The sequence below is a fragment of the Sminthopsis crassicaudata genome, chromosome 3, assembly GCF_048593235.1.
Source record: "Sminthopsis crassicaudata isolate SCR6 chromosome 3, ASM4859323v1, whole genome shotgun sequence".
In the NCBI taxonomy this organism is placed as follows: Eukaryota; Metazoa; Chordata; class Mammalia; order Dasyuromorphia; family Dasyuridae; genus Sminthopsis; species Sminthopsis crassicaudata.
This window is the reverse complement of record NC_133619.1, coordinates 491,496,589-491,513,879: the sequence shown is the minus strand read 5'-3', so window position 1 is coordinate 491,513,879 and position 17,291 is coordinate 491,496,589. Positions and strand designations below refer to the sequence as shown.

Here is a 17,291-nt window from a genome sequence, read left to right as displayed (position 1 = left end):
GAGTCCAGCTGTATGACTAGAGAAATGACTTCATATCTCTTGACTTTAGTTTCTTCATCTGCAAAATGGGAATAATAATAGTACTTCCTTCATAGGCTTGTTGTGACCCTTGAATAGGATACTATATGTAAAACATGTTGTAAACTTTAAAGTTCTATGTAGATGTTAGCTATTAATAATGATGATGATAATAAAATTTCTAGCTAGCTAGGGAAGGTAGCTGCACAGAGCTTACATTGCCTTTCCCTTTCTTTATCTCTTGTACTTATTCATTCATTCAGGAAATATTTATGAATGACTTATGTGTGCAGTATTGAATTGGATATTGTAGGGGATCATAACACAAGAACTTAAATTAATTAAGATAAATAGGAACACAGAGTACAAAAAGTAGGATCTCTGCCCTGCTGAGATCACACTACACATCACTGACTACATTATGTTCACTTCTGGCCACGATATTTTAGGAAGAAGAAGGAATTATGGGTATTTAAACTATAAATGAAGAGACCTAAAAAGGATAAAATGATTGACTTCAAGTATTTGAAGGCCTATCTAGAATCCTTATTTTATTATAATTCTCAGATATGAAATTATAATATTAGAGAAGTTAGGATAATAAGGAACAAAGTAGAGACCTAAAGTTAGTTGTTTTCACTTTAAATTTAGTATTTTTGACTATGTCTTGGTAAATAAGACTTTGTCTGAATCTTCTTCATACCCCACCCAGTAGACTTTGGATTCTAAAACCAGGTCCTGAAAGAGGACCACCTGAATTCACCTGAAAGAGGGAATTTTGGAGTGGAAAATGGAATTTCCTACTTCTTTGGATTTTTGTGAAGAAAAAAATGAAATACTTGGAAAGTGTTTTGCATTTCAAGAACTTCTATATAAATGCTGGTTGTTATTATTTTTCTAGCTAAGTCATCAAGTCCATTATTGCTTAAAGAGATAGGACAAGTTCCTGTGATGCTCTGTTGAGGTTAAGAGGATAGAATGGATCAATACAATTCCATTTTCCCCCTGATTCCACAGAAAGGAAAATCCAAAAAGCAGAAAGGAAAAAATTGTGCCTCAGACTACACTGAACTCAATGTCACAAAGACCCCAAAGCTCTTGACATTATAATCGGTGAGCTATTTACAACATCCCTCCCCCTTTTGAAAGTGTCTCCAGTCTCTGTTGTAACTTTAATAAAGCACAAGTCACAGAAAAAAAAAGAAAAAGAAAAAATGACCCAGACTGCAATCACTTTTCACATCAATAAGACATATGTATGAAGCTGTTCAAGTTGTTAATGATTCACTGTGGAACAGCCAATCCCACCCAGGACAAAGCACCTTACTAACCATTAATGAATACACATACACAGAATATGAGATAGCTCCCCGAACTCTTTTCAGCTGCCTTTGATAATACAGGCTCCTGTATCATCCCTGCCTCATAATGAAAACCTCAGCCTGAATTGTATCAATGCAAATCATAGGAGCTGCCTGGCTGCTTGTATATTATAACTTGTCTGTTGGGCCAATAAAAAAAGATAGCCCATTATCTACCTTGTCCACTTAACTATTAATAAGGCTCTCCCAGTTCTTTCATCCCCCTCCTGCTAAGTTCTCACTCCCTACTTTCCTTCACAGGGAGAACACCTCAAAGGCTGTTTAACTCCCTGCTTGCAGACTTAACTAGCAGAAGAAACAGGTCTCTTTAAATGCCTCCAAAGTGAGACTTGCATAAAATATAAGTAGTCCCTTGAGTTATGTACTACCTTTCATCCACTATCTACATAGCCTTAATCACTGAATGGGGACGGCCTCAGTCAAACAGACCTGTTGAAGACCTTCGTTTAAAAGGCCAAGGTCTCCCATTTCAACAAGGGCCATCTCCAGTCATTTTGATCTATATCTGGCAGCTAAATCCAGATGGCTCTGGAGGGGAAAGTGATGTAGGTGACCTTGCCCAGCCCTCCCTCACTTAATTCCAATTCATTTGCATGTCATGGCATCAGCTCCCTGATTTCAAGATCCTCTTTGAGAACAAAGGACAAACAACAACAACCTTTCATCCCCATATATAAGGAAATATAGAGGATGAAAAAGTCTACCATAGTGGGTATGATTCTTGCAGATTCTCTAGCTGGAAGTCTTTCTGAGCCTCAGTTTACTCAACTGTAAAGTGCAATTAGTACTTGCATGGCCTTTCTCACAAGGTTATTATGAGTCTCAAATGAGATGATATCTAGGAAGAGCTTTGAAAATCTCAAAGATAATTATATACATAAAGATATATATTTGACATTCATAGCCAAATATGTAATTATGTGTGTGTATATATATATATATATACATATATATAATATGTATATACATATAAAATAGCTTTAACTATATAGTTAGAGCCTTAGTTATATCTAAATATAATTATATCTGACTAAAACTATATAGTCATATGTGCCTATAGTTATATCTATATATTTAAGGTTTTAAAGCACTTTCTATATGTGTGTAATATATGTGCATATTCATGTTCATTATTATTATGATAATCACTAATGTTCCAAACAGGATGGTTCACAACTCTTTTTCTTTTTAAGTGTTGTGGAGAGCTCAGAGAGGAAGAAAGATTTAAACTCGTCCCTGTCTTCATGAGCCCTCTGACTTTTCTCTCCATGCTTAGAGCTTCCCCGAGGCATGTCCCAGCTTTTGGCAGTCACCCTTCCCTAAGGGTCTGCTTGAGTCCCAGTGATCAAAGCTTGAGGAAGACTCTGCCTCACTGCAAAGCCCCAGCCAAAGAAGAAACAGTTCTCAGCTATAGGCACTAGATGGTGCTCTTTTCCCTCAGCTCAAAGTGGTCCAGCCCTTCAATTGTCAAAATTTGAAATTGTCAAAAAGTTACCAGGGTTTTAGGGAGGATGTTTATGATGCAGCAGATTTCCAGTATCTGGCCTCCCCTAACAAAGGTTTTGACATGTCTGGAATCTCAATTTTGTTGGGAGTAGATACTAATGTATCAAGTATTACAACTCTCAAAGAGAACTTTGTTAATATTTACATACTCATTTACCTCTTGGAATCTCTGTAATGAAAGCAGGGCAGGTAAGTATAATTGGTCATCTTTTATGGATGAAGGGATTGGAGCACAGAAAATTTTCATGACCTGACCTAGTCATTTAACTAGTTAGGCCCCTAGTTAGTTAAGTTAAGAGAGTCAGAAATGAATCTGAGACCCTCATTCCTAATGCAATGCTCTTTCCAAAAATCCCAATTCTAAGTCCTGCCTCATGCATTGATGTCTCTCCATTCATTTTCAGAGTAAGAGTTGTTCCTCCTTTGCCTCCCTTGTTCCTCTCTAGCCTAAGATCCTATCAATGGCAAGATACCATAAGCAAGTTGTATTTCAGAATTACAAAGAAACGGCCCAATCTTTTCTGAAATGCTTTGTAAAAGTTTTCCCCTGTTAGTGAAAACAGCCAAGATCTTCCAAGTGAATGAATAAAACTATTCCCTGGCTATTCATAGTTGCTTTTTAAAAAAATCCATTTCAACCAACCTTACCTACAACATTTTGATTTATTCATAGAATAACACCATGATATACAAGTGGGAGGTAATGTATCCATTATACAGATGAGGAAATTGAATCTCACAGCAGTCAAGTGATTTTGGAAGGCTAGGAAATAGGAAACTAGATTTCCTCATCCCTGCTACAATTTGTCCAATTACAGCAGGACAGTTTCCTCTGTGGATTGGTTTTTACCCCTATGCAAATGCAAGCACCTCTAAAATGATGGAAAAAAGCAAGTGACTGGACCAACTTCAGGTTTGCTTGTTTTATTTAGGCAAAGACATAAAGAACAAGTTATCCATTTGAATCCATCGTGGGGAACAGAGGTAAGCAGAATGTAATTATCCAGGTTGGAAGGTTGCCATATACAACAGCTGCAGTACTCCACTGTGGGACTGAAAAAGCAATATTGACCAAGAACTATCTTATTACCCTTCACAGACCGATTCTGATGTTTTGCTCCCCACCCATCTTTATTCAAAAGGACCAGGAATTTAGTTAGGGAAGAAAACTCATTACTGGAATTTGCAGATGTTCAAACCTACAGAGTTTGGGAGCAGGGAAGGAGCCACTATTAGGCAGGTAAGTGAAATCTGTGATGCACACAGTAAATTCTATTTATTTTCTCTGTGTGAATAAAGGCTCTTGTTAGCCAAAGTGATACAGTAAGAGGTAGACCAATATACAAATTGAGAGGAGGCAAGAAAGAAAAATAGAGTAAGAAACTCCAAATACAACATAAACCTAACCAATCCAACTTAGCTCAGTGACTCCAATAAAATTTTAGAATCTCTCTTAATACCATATATAATCCCTATCCTAAATCCACTCAGCTCAGTATTTCTAAAAATAATTTAAATATTCCTAATATTCTATATATAAGCACTATCCCAACCCTACCAATCTCAGTATTTCTCATGAGATTTTTAAAGAGTTTGGCAGCAAAGAGAATGGCTCACTTTTGCTATCTGTAAGGCTATAGGTATTTTGGCAACAGAGAAACAAATTTGGGAGAAATAAAACACTTTCTAGACTTCAAGATCAGTAGTATTGGGTTCTTTCATCAATCATTTATAGCTGCTTTTATTTGTATTTCTGCACTAAAAGAGAGCTCAGTTTCCTATGTAGGAAGCAGATACTATTGTTTCACTAGAGAGAAGTTCCTCCCTAAAAGCAGAGATAAGAAGCAGGTAACCTAAGAAGTTCCCTGAAGTCCAAACCAGGGCTTGGGATGAGGTGTGGTTGATGGATCCTTTACAGATCAGCAGTTCTGGTTTTTAGAATTTTAGGGTATTTTTTGTTGACAATGAAACAAGTCTCAAAGCTTTTACTGGTGGGGGGAGGGAGGCTCAGGGGTTGGGAGGAGGATACAATGAGTAGGGTTGAATTAGGAATTGGTTTTCCAAATCTTTACAAAGGTGTATTAACATGCTGGCTAAGCTCTGCCCCAACTCTCCTATAAAACTCAGGAAGGACACTCATCCTTTATAACTATTTGCTAATCTATAATAAACAAGCCAGAGTGTGACCATTTATTTAATTACTACATTCTTCTCTAAAATGAAGAATTTTGATTAGCTCTTCATCTTAGAATGGTAAGTAAGATTAGGGATATAGACCATGACCACCAAAGAAAATTTTTACTCAGGGTCATATACAGATGAAGTCTACAATTTTGTCTTCACGAGCACCACTTCAACTATCCCGAGAGGAAAGTTTTCCTTGAGGTTTAGAACTGAGAAGAATGTAAGATCTCACATGTGATACAGGCAGTTACTTAAAAAATAAAATTACCATGTATGTACTAACTCAATTGAATTATTCATGTATCTATCATCTTGAGGTGAGTGGTTGAAACAACAGGGCATCTTAAAAAAAATGGAAGTAGGTGATAGGGATGTGCAGAGCCAATGATAACATGCTGTAAAAGAAGTATTCTGAGGCAAAAGAACTCAAATTGCAAGAGGACGGACAAAGTACTAGGTGACTAATAATTGATTACCTGTTCTTAGTATCAGTTACTGTCAAGGCCAATCTAAATATAAAACACTGATTATAAGATCACTAAAATTCTCATTTTTCTTTCTAAATGATCATAAAACTTTCAATTTGAGCTAGAGCTTAGAGGTCATCTAATATTTCCCTCTACTAACATACCAAACATACCAAAAAGAAATCTATGTAAAGTTTTCTTCAAGTAAATCCTAAAAGATGGATAGAAAGGAAGGGCAATTCTTGCAGCTAAGAGATTTTATCTGTCATTGGCGTTGCTACCAAGAAAGAAGAGGCCCAAGGACAAATATACAATTTGATTCCTCACAATAAATATTCTTTCAAAAAGGAAAAATATACATTTAAAAATAATATTTTACTTAGATAGATTTGGTTGACTATGAAAGGCCCCTTCTGAATGAGTTAAAAAATCTTCAACAATTATTCTGCTTTTCTGAAGAAAGTATCATGTATTTACTTGTATAAATTCTGTATTACTAATTTCCTAAATACTTTTATGTGTACATATTGTCTCCTTGTATAAAATGTTAGATCTCTCATAGTAGAAATTGGATTTTTTTTGATCTGTATAATTCAGCATCCAGTAACACAATACCTGATGTAAAGTAATGCTTGTTAATTGAGTGATAAAAAGGTGCTTAGACTTATTTAGAAATGGTTTAATTCTTATTTATTTTTAACTACACTAGCAGGTGAAACTTAAATGATTTGGAAATTAGGCATATAAAAACTACAATGAGGATTTATCCTCTTTTCCTGCAAAGAAGTTGAGGTTTTTTACTTTTGTTTTCTTTTCCCTCAGCCTTTTGTTTTGGAGGATTGATTGATGAATAGCAATGAAGTCAGTCCAGTAGGCAGAGCCATCACTGAAACAAGACTTTAGTTTCCCAGACTTATGTGTTCATGATTGTTAAGATCTTCAAGTTGTAAAGAACTGGGTTTGGTTCACTGAGATAGCAGCACAGCCTTCCTCCTCTCCATCTCTAAAGCTTGCTGCTTCCCTGACACCTACAGTGAAAATCAAGGATACATGATACAGACAAAGGTCTTACTACAGGATTGAAGCTCATTTCAACTTAACGTTCTTTCTCCTGCCTGGGAAAAATAACCTATGTGTGGTTGCTTCGGATTCCTCCCCTTTCCATTTAGAGTGAAGTTTCACACTCTAACCACAAATTGCACTTTCTAGCAACATCAGGAGCTCTTAAGCGTGTCAGTAAGATCGACCTCCAGTTAAAGTGGGAACAGTCTAGAGAGGTTTGCAAACACCAAATTACATGCACCAAGAAACTAAACACATGCTCTTTCTACAAGACCCTTTCTGACTGCCAAAGGGTATCTCTACAATCAGGGTGTGTTGAAGGAAGAGAAACCTTCATCACCCTAAGGACTCCTCCATTTACAGTTTCACTCTAAAAACTACAGAGAGTACCTAGCACACAATCTGAGTTCTATTCCTGATTTGAGGCAAGCTACCTGACCCCATCACACACCTGTTTTATCATCTGGAAAATAGGAATAATCAGTTCAATTCTCCTATTGTAGATCCACAGAGAAAAACTTGTCCTACACAGATAACTTTCACCATTCTCCTGGTATTTATAACCAAATTCATTTTATGTTTTAAAAAAATAAAGACTCATATTTCCATAGATGGCAGCCTCCCTGATTCTCATTGAACTCTCTGCTTATAAGGATCTTAAGTTTTTAAAGCTCCAATTCCCCAAGGAAAATGTTAGGTTCATAGATTTAGAGCTGGAATAGATATCAGAAGTCAGCATCAAGTTCAACCCATCTCATTTTAAAGATAAGAAAAAAGAGGCTAAGGTTAAATGACTTGCTCACAGTCAAAAAGATAGTAAGTAGTACAGGGACTGCTTAAACCTAGATACTTTGGTTCCAAAATCTACTCCCCTCCCCCCTACACACACACACACACACACAGTAAAATACCATTTACCATCAGTAGTTTAAATTGGTTTTTGCTCCACAAAATCTCATGCCTCCTCCACTTAAGTTAATTATTTGGAATTTCATCATCATGAAAACTGATTCTGTTTTTGATACTCAGCATCTCAACTCCTCCAGTTGCTTTGTCCATTTAATTGGAGCACAGAAGGAGAGGATCTCTCCCCATCCAATCCTTCTTTTATACAGAGTTCATAATTTTTAGAACTTTCCAAGTTAAACATTTATTTTCCATCATGGTTTGATTTTTGTCTCCATTGTCATGCCCCCTAGTAGCTTATTATACATCCTCAATTGAGTTTCAACTTCCTTTTATTTGTTGTTTTCCCATCTCCATTAGATTACAATCTCTTTGAAGGCAGGGACCATGTTCCTTTTTCTTATTTGTATCACCAAAGCTTAGCATAGTTGCTGGCACTGAGTAGGTGCTTAATAATTGCTTGTTGAATTGAATTATGTTCATTATGTAGTGCACATAGTTAAGACTCTTAATTCATTCTCTTCAGGAATAGTAGTTCATTTGGTCTGCTATGGCTATCCAAAAATGGGTGTAATGTTTGGATCTTCCACATAATAGTCACACCATTATGTCAAGTTACTTAAACCCTGTGAGCCTATTTTCTCAACAGTAAATAGGAATAAGTATGGGTTCTATATATTAGCTACCTTATAGGGCTTCAGCAAAGAAAGTTTGTTGTGAGCTATTAAGTGTTATGTAAAAAAGAGATGCTATTAATAAATGCTATTAGCCATTTTCCACAAAATTATCTAATTTTTATACATATAATTATTCATAAATACAGAAAAATGAATGACATTTTCTAGAAATAGTTTTTGTTTATATTAAATGCTTTCATATTAAGAAAAGCAACCTAATCTGAAAGGGAAAAGAAAGAAGAGGGATTTTCTGAAGGGTACTTTTGGGCACTTTCAAAATCTTTGAAGATTGGATTATATCAGTTTGATATTAGATCTAAATTTATTTCAAAATTTATAGATTTCCTCCCTTGATACAAGGGCAGTAATTTCTTAATATTTACATATAGGTCAAGGATGTATGATTATAGTTACTTTTTTGGGCTTATAGATAGGAAGGAAAGAGAGAGAGTAGAAGAGAGATTTTCTTGGAGTAATTGGAAAAGAATTGGGAGAGAGAAGGAAGGGAAGGTATTTGAAATTATCTCTTTTTTTCCTGTTCTACATGTTTAAGTTAATTTTTATACTGAAAAACTTTAGTTTTACAATTGAAGCATTAGATAGTAGAGATATTGTGGAAAGACTACAGGATTTGGACTACCTATTTTCTTTTGTTATATCACCAAGAAAGTGTTTGGTACATAGTTGGCTTAATTTTTTTTGACTAGCAGCATGACTATAGGTCAGTTACTTAATACCCTAAGTTTAAGTTTTCCCATCTGTAAAATGGAAATAACTGATATTTATTCTATATAGCTCACAAAAATTTTTTTGAGGAAAAGGACTTTGTAAAACCATAAAAAGCACTTTCATACATAAATGTATGATATTACTACTATTACCACTATTACTATTATTATTGTTGCTGCTGCTGCTATGACTATACTACTACTACTACTACTACTACTACTACTACTACTACTACTACCACCACCACCACTTATACTAAATATTATCACTATAACCATTCCTATAGTTGTTCCTTTTGCAGCTACTGTTGTGTCTGTTCGTCATTTGGGGTTTTCTTGACTAAGATACTGGAGTGATTTAACTATTTCCTTCTCCAGTTCATTTTATACATGTGAAACTGAGGCAAACAGAGTTAAGTGACTTGCCCAGGGTCACACAGCTAGTAAGTGTCTGAGGCCAGATTTGAATTCAGGAAGCTTCATCTTCCTAATTTTCTGACTCCAGGGCTGGTGCTGTTTGTTCTGGGTCCCCAAACTTCCTACCATCAACACTACTACCACTATTGCTACTCCTATTGCTACTATGATTGCTACTACTATTACTCTGCTACAGCTGTTAACACTACAGTTATTGCAGTTATTGCTGCTAGTAGTATCACTATTAATATTGCTGCTGCTGCTGCTACCACCACCACACCACCATCATTATTGTCTTTCTGAAGGTAAACTGATAGAAAGAATCCCCAAATCAGAGAGTTTTCTATGATGACATTTAATTAAATTAGTTAGCTTGAGACAATTGGGTTATTTTCCATGGCACCTCAGTCTAGGTGGGTAGAGAGGGAGGCAATATTCATCCAGTTGTTCAAATGCATACTTACAAGCCAGACTTTTATGATGTCAAAATTGTCCTCTCTGGGTCAGAGTATCGATGTGTGGACATCGTATATGAGCCACTGACTGCTCTCTGATCATTCCAGGACTTTCACACTTAAAGCCTGTGTTGTGCCTTCCCTTCTTCCCAACATGCCCCAGTCTCCTGCAGTTGTCTGCATTCTGGGCTCAGCAGGTTCTCTGACTTCTTGCTGTGGTCATCCATCAACAATGCTGCTGTCTCTCTTTACCTCCTTCCTGTTACATATCCATACCCTGAAGATAAGCACACAGTTTCTCTGACTGCAGGCCTCTGCCAGTTATATGCAGATTTTTTATCTTCTGTTTGACTAGGTTTGACAGCTATTTTGGGACCACAGAACAATTCCATTAATTGCTTATTATTGAGTCCCTTAATGGACTCCTCGAAATAGTTATCCCATCATTCCCACCTGTTTTCAGTCCTTAATCACAATCTCTGTCCACCCCATCCTTCTCACTATAGGTAGATGACTTCCTGAGGCAGAGACCATCACCCTACTATGCAAAAATATTCAAAGTTTCCCATTACCTACTAAATATAGTTCAAACACCCTAAACTAGCATTTAGCTGCTTCAAAATCTGGCATCAATATGATTTTACAGCTTTGACATACACTATTTTCTTCTAACTTTCTCAATTTTTAGCGATATTAGACTACCCTCAAAGAACCCTTGGCTTTCTATACTCTTGTTTTTATATCTCTGTTTAGGAGATCCTTTCTGCCTTCAATAACTTCTCTGGGTTTCAGTTCCCTCATCTATAGAGTTTAGGGATTAGATATTCTTTAAAGTTCTTGTTGGCTCGGATCTATAATCTTATGATGGTATAATCTTTGAGTACCTTCATTCCATTCTCTTAAGAGTATATTAAATGGAGGAGGTGATGGTCTGAAGCAAGAAAAGGCATTTCCATGTAAAATAAAAAAAATACAGTTATCCCTTTCACATAGCAACTTTTCCCATTGAGTATTTCAATACATCATGGGGTGACAAAAAAAAATTGAATGAGAATTTGGAGGGAATTTTGTGGAAGCTGTGGATAACATGCAAAAATCAACAGATGACACAGAACTAATTACCAAATTTTTAACCCAAATTTTACAATAAAGTATTTTAAACATCTCATGAAAGAAAAAGAAAAAAAAATTAGACCTTCTCTGGTACAAAGAGAGAGTCAAACATTTTAAATGAATTTTCTAGATTGAAGAGGCATTGCAACCCTAAATCTGCCTTGATGTGGTAGGGATAACTGTACCAGTGATGAAAAATTCTACCTCTCCAGGTTGTAAAAAGGAAGAAAAAATAACCCACCTTTTTGTGAATGGGAAAAATAATTATTATTAAACTCATCTATTGGATTTTCAGTTCTATATCTCTGGAACAGCACAAGACACAATCTCAGATGAACCATCATCAACATTGCAAAATTTAGACATGAGTACCCCATAAGCTGTTCTATCTTATCCTAAATAATAAGCCTCATAGTTGAAGAAAACATTGATTAATTGGAAAGTGTACAGATGATACCTCATCTTATGGGGATGAGTCCATGACATGTAATGGTTGATTAGTAGAATGGGAATGTTTGTCCTAATGAAGAAAAGCTGTCTTCAAATGTTTGAAGGACTTTCATACGCAAGAGGGATTAGACTCATTTTGTTTGGCTCTATATGACAGAACCAGGAACAATGGTTGGAAGATATGAAAAGGCAGATTTAGGCTTGCAATTAAAACTACAGAAATGTAATGAGCTGCCTAGAGAGATAATGGGTTCTTCCTCATTGAAGGTCTTCAAGTAGAGGCTGGATTTGATATGTCTCAATGAGGATTCTTTTTTCAGGTAGAAGTTTGATTTCTGCCTGAAGTCTCTTCCAACTTTAAAACCCTGTATTACTCAATCAAATGTAAAGACTCTTTTGAGAATTGGTGACATATCATGTGTAATTTCTCACCTCTTTCCCCTAACTATCTCCTTCTCCCTATTAAACAGCATGAGATCATGGAAGGATCACTAAGTATGAATTCAGAATATGTGAATTCAAGCCTGGTTCCATCACATACTAGATTTGAGAGTTTAAGCAAGTAATTTAACTTCTTTGGCCCTTAGATACATCAATTTTAAAACAGATACAATATTTCCATTCTTGACTTAAGATAGTGTCAAGAAGAATAAACAAGATTGTGCATGTAAAACATCTTGAAAACTCTAAAAACAGAATATAAAAGCAAATTATCTCTATCTAGAACAATTTAAGTTTAAGATTTCCATTTGAGTTTTTGACATGTTCTGAAGCTATTATGGGCCAGAACTCTGAACTTGAAACAAAGGATTCTTACAAGGTGCTAAGTCAGTGGAATCGATAGTCAGTAATTATCTAATTTAGCATGGTTCAGTATGATTGATTTAATCCTACAAGGAGATGTTATGGGCCAGAACTTGAAACAAGATACTAAGTAGAATTGATAGAGACAATGATTATTTAGCATGGTATTTAACAGTTCTCTAGTTCAGTACATGTACTTAGTACTTACTACAGTTCTACAAGATTCACACCTTTAAGAGAGCATACATAAGCTAGGAGCCTCAACCAGGATTCAATCGGGGAGATTCAGAAGCCAGAGCTCAAGCTCTCGGAACCAAGACTACAGAAGGCCTCTAAGAAAGCTAACTGGGCCACAGGAAAAAAGACAAGACTTGGAAAGAGACAATAAAGGATTTGGACTTTAATACCTGGCTGCATTTGGGGTGATTACTGAACTGAAAGGAAGGCTGTTTCCAGAGACTCCAAGGAAATCCCAACAAGATAATATTACATTTTAGAGAAGAATATTACATTCAGAAACTCCAATTTGTCACAAAAGTGAAATCACCTTTCATCTTCTCAAAATCAACTCCCCTGTTGAGTAAATCAGGAGACTGATATTTCCAAAAATGACTAATGAAATCATCCAGTTTGAGGACATTCAAAGTATTCCACAGTCTTGTCTTTATTTATCTTTCCAGATTTGTGTTTTATTGAGTCAGGATGGGCTAATGATCTTCTGGATCTGGAATTTTTTAGGAAGAATAGGATCTAGACTATAGGTGGTAACAGAGGATTTTCAACCTGAAGTGGATTGAACAAACAGAACAGACAAACCTGTAGTGAGTGCTGCTTACCTGAGAACTGTTTATTAGTATTCCTAAGAATTATGGATAGTTGATGCTTTCTATTTGAATGTAAACATGCTTCCAGGCAAAAAGAGAAGGAAAAAAAAAAGTAATAGCTCCTTGAAAGGGGGGCTTCTATGCCTAAAGGTGGTTATTTGTGCTACAGCTTATAATTATGCAAGCCAGAAAAAAAAGAAGATGGAAATGGGTCACTTGGCCTGTGAATCATGGGCAGAGACAAGAAGAAGGGAGATATAAATCTGTGATTGAACATGGTATTCAATAGTATATAGGTCCCTGAAAGTATGAAAAGTGTTAATTTTGTGGTGGATTGCATTCAGAATTGTTCTGGCTTCTCTCACTGCCCCTCACACCTGGATAACATGAGTGTGCAATAGGAGCTAACATTTATGAATATTGTATGTCTAACATAGTGTTGTATTCATTATTCTCCAAAAATCATTTGATAGTTTCTCCATCTGGAATTTACTCCATTTCTTCTCTACCTATTGAAATCTTATTGATGATTAAAATTTAACTAAAGTTGTAGTCTTCCAAGAAGTCTTTTCTGAATAATCAACCTACAAATCTTTGACAATAGGGAATCTGCACACACACACACACACACACACACACACACACACACACACATACACACACTAAATTTAAAGAAAAAACTGAGGAAATTGGCAAAGATGACAAAACGTCAAAATAATGTATGTTGGAATGACTGAAGAAAGACAAGCACATTGTTGATATAGTTATAAAATGGTTCAAACACTCTGGGAAGTCATTTAGAATTTTATTTTTGTTATTTAAGCCTTTCAGTTGTGTCCAGCTCTTCAAGAGCCTATATGGGGTTTTCTTGGCAAACATGCAAGAGTGGTTTCCATTTCCTTCTCCAGCTCATTTTATAAAAAAGGAACTGCAGAAAACAGGGTTTTAGTGACTTGCCCAGGGTCATAATAGCCATTAAGTGTTTGAGGCCAGTTTTGAATTCATGAAGATAAGTTTCCGGATTCCAAGTCCAATCCTCCCATCCTCTGTGTCACCTACCTGCCCATAATTATGCTAGAAGTGATTAAAATATTTACGCTCTGACTCTGAGGTCAACAGCTAAACTATGTTGAAAGGAAATTAAAACCAGAAACCTCTCATAGACACCAGAATGTTCAAGCAGTACTTTTTGTAGTGAGTGAGAACAACAAAAACAAATAAACAAACAAAAAACAAAAACAAATAAAAAAGTAGATGATCATCAGTCCTGAAATGGCTAAACCGTGATATGTTTATATAGTATGATGTTTCTGTGTTCTAAAAAATAGTGAATATCGAAGGGAAAAAAAAAAAACTGGAAAGACTTCTATGTACTGATACAGTGATATAAGAAAAGCAGAGAAATAATGTAAACAGTGATGACTGTGATTAAAATGGGAAACAAAATACCAACAAAAGTGAAACTGAACACGGTGTAATTAAAATTACAAAGCTTAACCAGGATAAAGAGATGAGAAAATATGCCTATCTCCTTTTAAGCGAAGGGGGGTGGGTAAGACGTTGGGAATCTTGGATGTGTGATATTGCATGCTCTATCATTCTTAGTTGATGTGATTAGTTTTGCTGAATTTTTTTTTCTTTGCTATTTTTTTGTAACAAGAATAGTTGAATAGTTGAGAAGCATTTATTCACAAATAAAGTTTTGCAAAGACAGAAGATATCAATGATTCTTAAAAAAAAAAAAAAAGCATTGGAAGGGTTAGTAGATTAAAAGTTCCATTATGAATGAATGGTTAGAAAAGGATTAATTAAGCATTAATTTTGTGGGAGGCACTGAACTAAGTACTGGAGATACAAAACCAATGCAAACAATTCCTGACTTGAGGAGCTTATGTTCTAGTAGTCTAAATGTAACTCTCAAATAGGTGAAGGGGAGAGGGGAGGAGAGATGGCAGAGAAAATACTTGGGGTGTGGTAGTTTGATAATATTCTAGAAGTTGTGTGACATCCAAGTTCAAAGTAAAATAAAGATAACTATCAAATCTTAGGGTTACAGGAGTAGAATTTGACAGGGCATGGGGTAGAGAGTTTACAATATCTATTTAATTTAGGCTCAGTTAAGAAGTATAATACTCAGCAAAATCACACTGTACTCTGGACTAGTCAGATTACATCTGGAGTATTAGGTTTAGTTCTGAGAGACACATTCAGGAAGAACATTGGCAAACTGAAAATCTGTGATTTAAGACCATGTCATACAAAGATCAGTTAGCAGAACTGATGTTATTTTGCCTGGAGAAGAGAAGATGCAAAGAGGTGAATGATGATAACTGTCTTCAAGAATTTGAAGATCTGACATAAAGAATGATTAGACTTGTTTTGTTTAGTTCTGAAGGGAGGATCCAGGAGCTATGAGTGGAAGTAGCTCAAGGCAGGTGTCAATCAATATAAGGGAAGGCTTCCTAACAATAAGAACAATTCAGAATGAAATGATTTGCATAGGAAGGTATAGTGTATTTCCTTTCACTAGAAATCTTTAGGGACAAATGATGTTCACTTTTTGAGAGTATTTTCAAAGACATTGGTTTGGGTTTTCATTTTTCAGTTTAACATCAATTTACCTTCGCTCCTTTCAATGTCTCATCTATTGTTTGTCCTTCATTTTCAAAGAGGACCAAAGATATCAAAGAGTAATGTCTTGACTTGCACATGAATTGGATTTAAGTGAGGACATTGTTGCATAAAGTCATTATCAGCCTTACTCTTTTCCAGTCACTAAAGTCCAGTAATAAGACAAAAGTCAAGAATGCCTGTTGATGGCCCTGGATGCAGTGGATGACGTTGACATCTTTGATTTCTGACCAAGCTTCAAGTACTTCAGAGAACCTGCTTCAGTTTTATTCATGGCAGATGTAACAAATTGTTCCTACCCACCCATTCCAAGGAGAGAAATCTTCAGATGCTTGAGGTTATTCTCAACCTGGTTTAACTTGTTTGCTGACTTGGTTTTACCAGGTTGTGGCTGCTGTACAAACTATAGCTTCTTAGAGACAGTTGACAGTTGAGTTTCAAGTGGACATCAAAAGCAGATGAGCAGCCCTGAAAAGGATAACCCATATACTCCAATCTTTTACCCACCCAACAAACAAAACACTTACAACAAATTTGTTTAGTTTAAAAAAAAATCTTTCATTGACCTTGTTTAAGGGAATTTGGGAAAATGCAAGGGTTGAACTAGAAGCTCTCTGAGATCCTTTCCAACTCAGGGATCGTGTGATTTTTGTCTATACCATTCATGTGTTTATTCTTTCTCATTCTTCATTTGGGCTTTTATCCTGATTAATCAGGCAAGGCTCAGATCAAAGAAAATTAAAAGGATTGTATTATTGGTAAGTTAATTGATGGGCTGATCACTGAAAATCAGCAATGGCTTCAGAGTGGGAACAGCTTTTATAATTAACTTTAAGACAATCTAAATTAGTCCACCCCAGCAAAGAAGTTGGGCCCTAGAATTTCAGTTCCTCTCCAAGGCAACAAGAACATTACAATTTGTAGGTAGGGGTATGTGATAAAGAGCAGGTGATATGAAAACTTGCAGACTTGGTGTTTCCTTTGCCACCAGAGCCTCTGTCAATACTGGTTAATAAGCAGAACTGGGAACAATGAGTAACTGAGTCAATATAACTTTCAACACTGCTATGCAACTATTTTTAAATATGTCATCTACCTTAATAGACTGTTAAGCTTTTGGGAAGGAAAGGAAGGATTCAGGGGCCACATTTAATATATCTTTAACTTTATATATAACACAGTGTTTTGTTAAACAAATGCTTGCTTGACAGAATGATTGATTTAATGACTACACACATACAAATGCATATGTATGTATGTGTATGTAAATATCTATGTGTACTTTGAGACAGTGGAAAATGAACTGGATTTGCAGTTAGAAGATGTGATAAAATCTTGGTTTTGTTATGTATTGCCCAAGATTTTGGATAAATTGTGTAAAGATTTTTGTATTTGGAAACAGAGGATCTGGATTTGAATACTAACTCCGTCACTTGTATGACCTTGGGCTAATTAACAGTTTGGACCTCAGCTTTTTCATATTTACAATGATGAGTTGATTGCTGAGGTCCCCACTGGCTCTAAATTTTATGAACTCCATTAAGGTAGGAGGAAGGGGAGAATCAAAGGGAGGGACGTGAGGGAAAGAAAGAAAAAAAGATTTAGAGAAAGATGAAAAAGGACAGAAATAGAGAAGCATACAGAGGCAAAGAGGCATGGGAGAGTAT

At 35.8% G+C, this 17,291-nt stretch overlaps 1 protein-coding gene and 1 long non-coding RNA gene across 3 annotated transcripts in view; both read right to left on the bottom strand.

The window, feature by feature from the left end:
* OPCML (opioid binding protein/cell adhesion molecule like) overlaps positions 1 to 17,291 on the bottom strand; it is a 1,489,737-nt gene that overhangs the window by 964,691 nt on the left and 507,755 nt on the right. The gene's annotated exons all lie outside the window — the stretch shown is intronic.
* Positions 9,687 to 17,291, bottom strand: part of LOC141563126 (uncharacterized) — a 207,909-nt gene continuing 200,304 nt past the window's right edge. The window contains exon 2 of the long non-coding RNA XR_012488339.1: positions 9,687 to 10,079. This is a non-coding gene — a long non-coding RNA (uncharacterized LOC141563126). The remainder of the gene's footprint in view (positions 10,080 to 17,291) is intronic.